Source organism: Lemur catta, chromosome 20, assembly GCF_020740605.2.
Source record: "Lemur catta isolate mLemCat1 chromosome 20, mLemCat1.pri, whole genome shotgun sequence".
NCBI lineage: Eukaryota > Metazoa > Chordata > Mammalia > Primates > Lemuridae > Lemur > Lemur catta.
This window is the reverse complement of record NC_059147.1, coordinates 4,658,424-4,664,423: the sequence shown is the minus strand read 5'-3', so window position 1 is coordinate 4,664,423 and position 6,000 is coordinate 4,658,424. Positions and strand designations below refer to the sequence as shown.

The 6,000-nt window shown below is 39.7% G+C and overlaps 1 pseudogene; it reads right to left on the bottom strand.

The window, feature by feature from the left end:
• Positions 1–1,941: 1,941 nt before the first annotated feature.
• The window catches only part of LOC123625486, a 46,671-nt pseudogene continuing 42,612 nt past the window's right edge, over positions 1,942–6,000 (bottom strand).

Genomic DNA, 6,000 nt, shown 5'->3' with positions numbered 1-6,000 from the left:
GTCATTGACTCTGAGGGCTGGATGCATCTATGCTGGATTCCCCACGTGGCAGAAAGGGACATTAGGTAGCAGAGTGTGGCACTGAGAATGCGAATCTGACGAAGCAGTACATTGCCCAAAAGAAAGGAGTTCCCATCAGTAATAAATCCTAATGAAAAAGGAAAAGAAACAATTTTATAAATTGCCTCATTATCTTACTGACAAGCCAAAGATGCATATTTTCAACACTGTGTTTGAAAACATTTTTAGAGGTATTAGCTAATGCAATTAGATAAGAAAAAGAGGTATGAAAATTAAAAAGGGAAGTGAAATTATCACAATTTGTAAGCTATTAATATACATGTGTGTAGTTAAATTAAGAAAATCAACTGAAAAGCTATTACAGTTGACCCTTGAGCAACACACCACAGGTTTCAACTGCACAGGTCCATTTATAAGCAGATTTTCTTCTGCCTCTGCCACCCTGAGACAGCAAGACCAACTCCTCTCCTCTTCCTGCTCCTCTGCCTACTCAATGTGAAGATGATCAGGATGAACATCTTTATGATGATCCACTTCTACTTAATGAACACTAAAAATATTTTCTTTTTTAAAGTGTATTTACTTTTTTAGAGAGAGGGTCTCACTCTTTCTCAGGCTGGGCTCGAACTCCTGGGCTCAAGCGATTCTCCTGACTTGGCCCCCCATAGTGCTAGGATTACAGGGGTGAGACACTGCACCCAGCCTATTTTCTCTTCCTTATGATTTTCTTAATAACATTTTCTTTTCTCTAGCTTACTTTTTTGTAAGAATATAGTATATAATACATATTCAAAATATGTGTTAATTGACCATTGATATTAGTAAGGCTTTTGGTCAACAATAGGCTATTAGGGATTAAGTTTGGGGGGAGTTAACAGTTATATGTGGATTTTCTACTGTATGAGGGGTCAGTGCCCTTAAATCCACCCATGTTATTCAAGGCTCAAGTATAGTTACAAAAAAATGATAATTCAGCAAGGTGGCTGGGTTGAAATAAATGTCAATCAATAGCTTTCATATGGCCATACAGCGTTTACTCACAAGATATAAAGTAATAAAATATCTCACTTGTAATAGCAATACAAAAGATAAAACAAGCCTCACAAGAGATATGCAAAAACCATGAGGAACAATTCTGAATATTACTCAAGGGTACAAATGGAAATGAAAACAAACAGAAAAGCATACCATGCTCCTAGGTAGGAAGAGAATATAATAAAGATATCAGTTCTCTATGTTAATCTTTGTAGGTTCTTAGTCTGTATCTATATAAATCTCTACCTACAATCATATAAGCTCTTAATATATAAAAAGCTCCTACAAGTCAAAATAGGTAAACAAAACCAAGCAGCCCAATGGAAAATGGGCTAAGAATATAGGCTGACACGTATTATCTTTCAATGAGTATGTATTGAGGATTCACATGTACCAGGTCTCATTCTAGGTGCCTGGAATACGGTAGATGTCAGAGAGTCCCTCCCCACACAGAGCTCACATTCAGGGAGAGAGACAGGTAATAACCAACAATATTCAGGTAACAGTAAGTGCTAAGAAGGAAAATTAAGCAGGATAAGGGGGGAGAGAATATTTTGTGTGGAGGGAACACTGATGTTGCGTTAGGTAACATGATTAGAGAAAGCTCCTCTGGGGAGGTGGCATGTCACAGACCCTAATAAAGTTTACAGCACATAATTCAGACACCAAGCAGGAGAACAGCAAGTTCCAGGCCCTCAAGGTAGAAAAGGCCAAGCGGGCCAGGTCCTTGAAAATTTTGGAAAGGATTTAGGACTTTAAGTATGATGGGAATCCACTGGGAGGTTTTGAACGGGACCACAGATTTATGGGTTTTTGTTGTTGTTGTTGCTTTTGGAGACAGAGTCCCCCTCTTGTCACCTGGGCTAGAGCACAGTGACATCATCTCATAGCTCACTGCAACGTCAAACTCCTTGGCTCAAGTGATCCTCCTGCCTCAGCTTCCTGAGTAAAGCAAGCTTAAAATGCTCTAAGAGAAATTTTAATTAAGTCCTACCAAAAATGATCCTTCCCCTAAAGGTGATTAAATATTAGCCTACTTAGGAAAGTTATGTATTTATAGGATATAGATTTTTATCTGTTAAAAAATTTCTGTATAAAAGTCTGTGAATGCCTTGGGTGTCAGAGTTCCTGAAAACATTGAACTAATCAGACTGGGCTACATCAATCTTGAAAGTCAAGATTTTTAGTCGTTGAAGAGATAAACCATGTCATCGCCAATTTTTACTGTTTTTAACACAATATCTACTTAATTCTACTTCTTCATCTACATTCACAAATTTTCCGTTGCTGTTCCTTAGTACGTCCAGGTAACTCACACAAACTTTGCAGTTCTAGTGGGTTAACCAGAACTCCAAGCGCCCCAGGACATATTAGTAATAGCTAACATCCAGTGACTATCACATGCCAGATGCTGTTCTAAGCACTTAGACCAATTAACCTTTTAATCTTCATGTCAGTCTTACAAGGGAGATCCTAAAATTATCCCCACTGTATAGACAGGGAGACTGAGGCACATGAGATTGAATAATGAACCCAAGATCACACTGCTGCTACATGGACAGCCAAGGTGCAAACCTGGGCAGTCTGGCTTCTGAGTCTGTGCTTTTGGACCACAAAACTACACCACAGGACCGAGGAGTCCAAGAGGAGGCCATGCCTGCTGTGACGGCGCAGACCTTAGCCACCCAGGCTTCCAGCTGCTTTGATTTAATCAATATTTTGTTCAGCACAGAGTGACAGAATGCAAACAGAATGTTTCCTGATCCTAGAACTGCCACCATCTAGCATTGAACTCAATAGAATCAAGATGCAATGAGTAAGAGTTGCCATCTATAAAAATTCTCCTAAACACACCAAGTGTATCTTTAAGAAAAGACCATAAGTGTTTGCTGACATGAACATATATTTTGGATTCTTCTCAGGAACCTAGGAGATGCTGCCCATCTCATCAGGAAGCCAGCAGCCCTGAGATACATGAATGCAATCATTTCTAGGATACAAAAGTTATGTAATAACAAAGTGTTGGTAACTGGTGAAAAATATTGAACAAGTGGTATTCTTAAGGAAAAGATATTGTTTAGCATTTCTTCAACACTGGCCAGGGTAAACCATACTATAACCATTTTTTTATCATTAGCTCCTAGGACAGTTCCCAGCATATTACAGGTGTTCAATGCATCTTTGTTGCACTGGCTAGGATAACCACACGAGTCATACAGACACAGTGACAGAGCTGGGACACACTGCACATCAGGCCAAAATATCATCTCCTGTGGAGATCCTTCCAGTGAGACCATATTCCTGGTTTTGCGCTCATTGAACAGCTGCTTTGCTACATGTGATTGCGTCCCAGGGGTCACTCCAGTTACTTTTCATGCTGTAACCGAATCCATTCTCATTCTCATTTGTCAGCCTTTGACAAGACACAGCAGTGGCAACCAGCGCCCATGGACCTGGGTGCACAGATGTAACTGAACCTGCGTAGATGAGCTCCAGGGAACAGACCCTCTGGGTGCCCACAGGGTGGCAGCCATGTCCAAGGAGCCCACTGGCCTTTCTGCAGTTTCTCATAGTTCTTGGAAGGGGTGTTTGGAAAACTAATTGCACACCACATGGGCATGACTGGGCCCCAGGACTGTGACTCTTACCTCTGTAATCCCCATACAGATTAGGAAGGAGGGTGCAACTGGCCCAGGGGCAGAAATCCTCAGGAAGTTTGACTTCTGAAAAATGCTGAGAAAAGCTCTTCCAGATAGCTTGATGGAGGTAAAATCTATTGGAGTTCCTTGCAGAGTAGACCATAGTCATCAACAGGATAAGGAAGACGATTTGTACTAGTTTAGATGGAAAAATATCATAATTGAGTGGGTAGCTTAGAAATACTCTATACATTTTTATTTTTTCTAAGCCTTTAGACTTTTGCAGCTCAAAAAAGGTCAGAAATTGGCATTATACATTGGTTCAACCTAATAATTGATAATATATACATATATCTGTATGTGTGTGTATATATACACACACATATAAATTCCTTTCTAGAATTATTCTGCTACTAATCAGAAGTTTTACTTAAAATAAGATACATAAAATCCCACACAAAAATACTGTGTTTAGTTCTTAGAACTAAGCACGTGCGCAGACATGCACTCTTCCTCTCTCATGCTTCCTCTCAATTATCCATGTTCACAAGAAGCAACCGCATGATAAAACAAAACCTATTCTGTTTGGTCTAGGGAATCCAACAGAGCACTAGATGTGTTGAAGCCAGTCACCTAGCACCTACAGAACAGCCATTTTCCAAAGCATTTCCATTTTCCTTCCACCCCATATGTATGTATTCAATGATCAAAGATTGTCATTACATTTTGTAGGTGGAGAAAGTGACTTACTCAAGTACACAATGAAATCTCAAGACTCCAAGTTGAGGAGTCTATTCATCATACCACTTTGGTTTACCAGAATCTCAATTTTCACAAAGTGAAGATTTTAAAAGATACCTTTTCACCCTTCTATATTTTCCATTTTATCCTCCCACCCCCGTCTCCCTCCTGGAAAGTGTGCTGCAGTATGGACATGTTGCCATTTCCTCTTGGTACCCAAAATATCTCCAGTCAGCCTGAAGAGTTTCTTCTCTTTCAAGGTTCTTTCTGGGTGCTTAGGTGGACTGTTCATAGGTGGGGCTCCGTAGATGGGGTTGTTCTTATCTTTCAAACCAGGTAATAGTGGTGAAGAGCAGTTTGCTGTCAAAAATTCAAATGTAGAGAAAAGGAATGTCATATTTCATTAAGTGGTCACTCATCAACGTTTGTTGGGCAACTACCATAAGCACCTCCTGTTACATGTTGAAAAAATAAGGAATAAAGCTATCTATGCAATGCTTATCAAACTATTTGTGGTGAAGGACCTGTTTTCAGAAAAATTCCAATCCATTGGGGATCGACACTTTTGTACAAAAATGAATTGCTAGAAAAAATGAAATAAAACAGAAGCATGTCAAACATAAGCCCTATTTTGAAAATTAGATTCCACAGGTGTAAAATTAGCCTATCAAATTGCTATAAATTTCTAAATGCTTACATTCAATTTCTGTACTTATCTTGGACTAGAAAAAAACACTTGAAGTCAGTGGACCACACTTGGGGAACACTGTTCTACAGCAATGTTTCTCCAATTTTAACGTGCACAGGAATCGCCTGGGAATTTTGTTAAAATGCAGATTCTGGGGTGAGGCCAAAGATTCCGCATTTCTGACAACGCCAGGAGATGGTAATGCTGCTGGTCTGTGGACAACACTGAGTACAAGAATCTAGAGACACATGAATCAAGAGGGAGAGAGAGGAAAGGAATTAGAATACAACACAAAACATGTGAGCATGTGCGTGTCAAGTACCACGGGATCCCTGAAAAGTGAACAAATAAATCTCCCCAAGAAAGTCAGAGAAGGCTTCACAGAGGAAGTGACATTTGACATTTGTTTTGGAGGATGAGTCAGAGTTTTCCAGATGGACAAGTGTGAGGATAAGAAAAACATGTCACTTTAGGCAGAGAGCACAACAGTTCAAAATGCATTACGTGTATCCTTGCATCATGGTATCCCTTCTTTTCCTCAGAGAAGTCAGGCTTTCCTGAATTTTAGAGTTTATCATTCCCATGCATTCCTTTATACTTTATCTATAGATTTATAAAGGAGATACATAAATATACTCTAGTCAAGACATGCATTGTTTTTACATGATTAAAGGACTGTGCTAATTTTTCTGCAACTTTCTTTTTTGCCCAAGGTCGAGCTTGTGCGCTTCATCCAGGTGGTTTGAGAGGCTCCTATTTAGAGGGTAGACATTTCTCAGGCTTGGTGACTGAATGTGGGGAATAAGACAGGAACTTAGGACCTGGTACTCTGACACTTTTAGGGAATGGTGGTGCTCTTGATTGAAATGAGAAAAT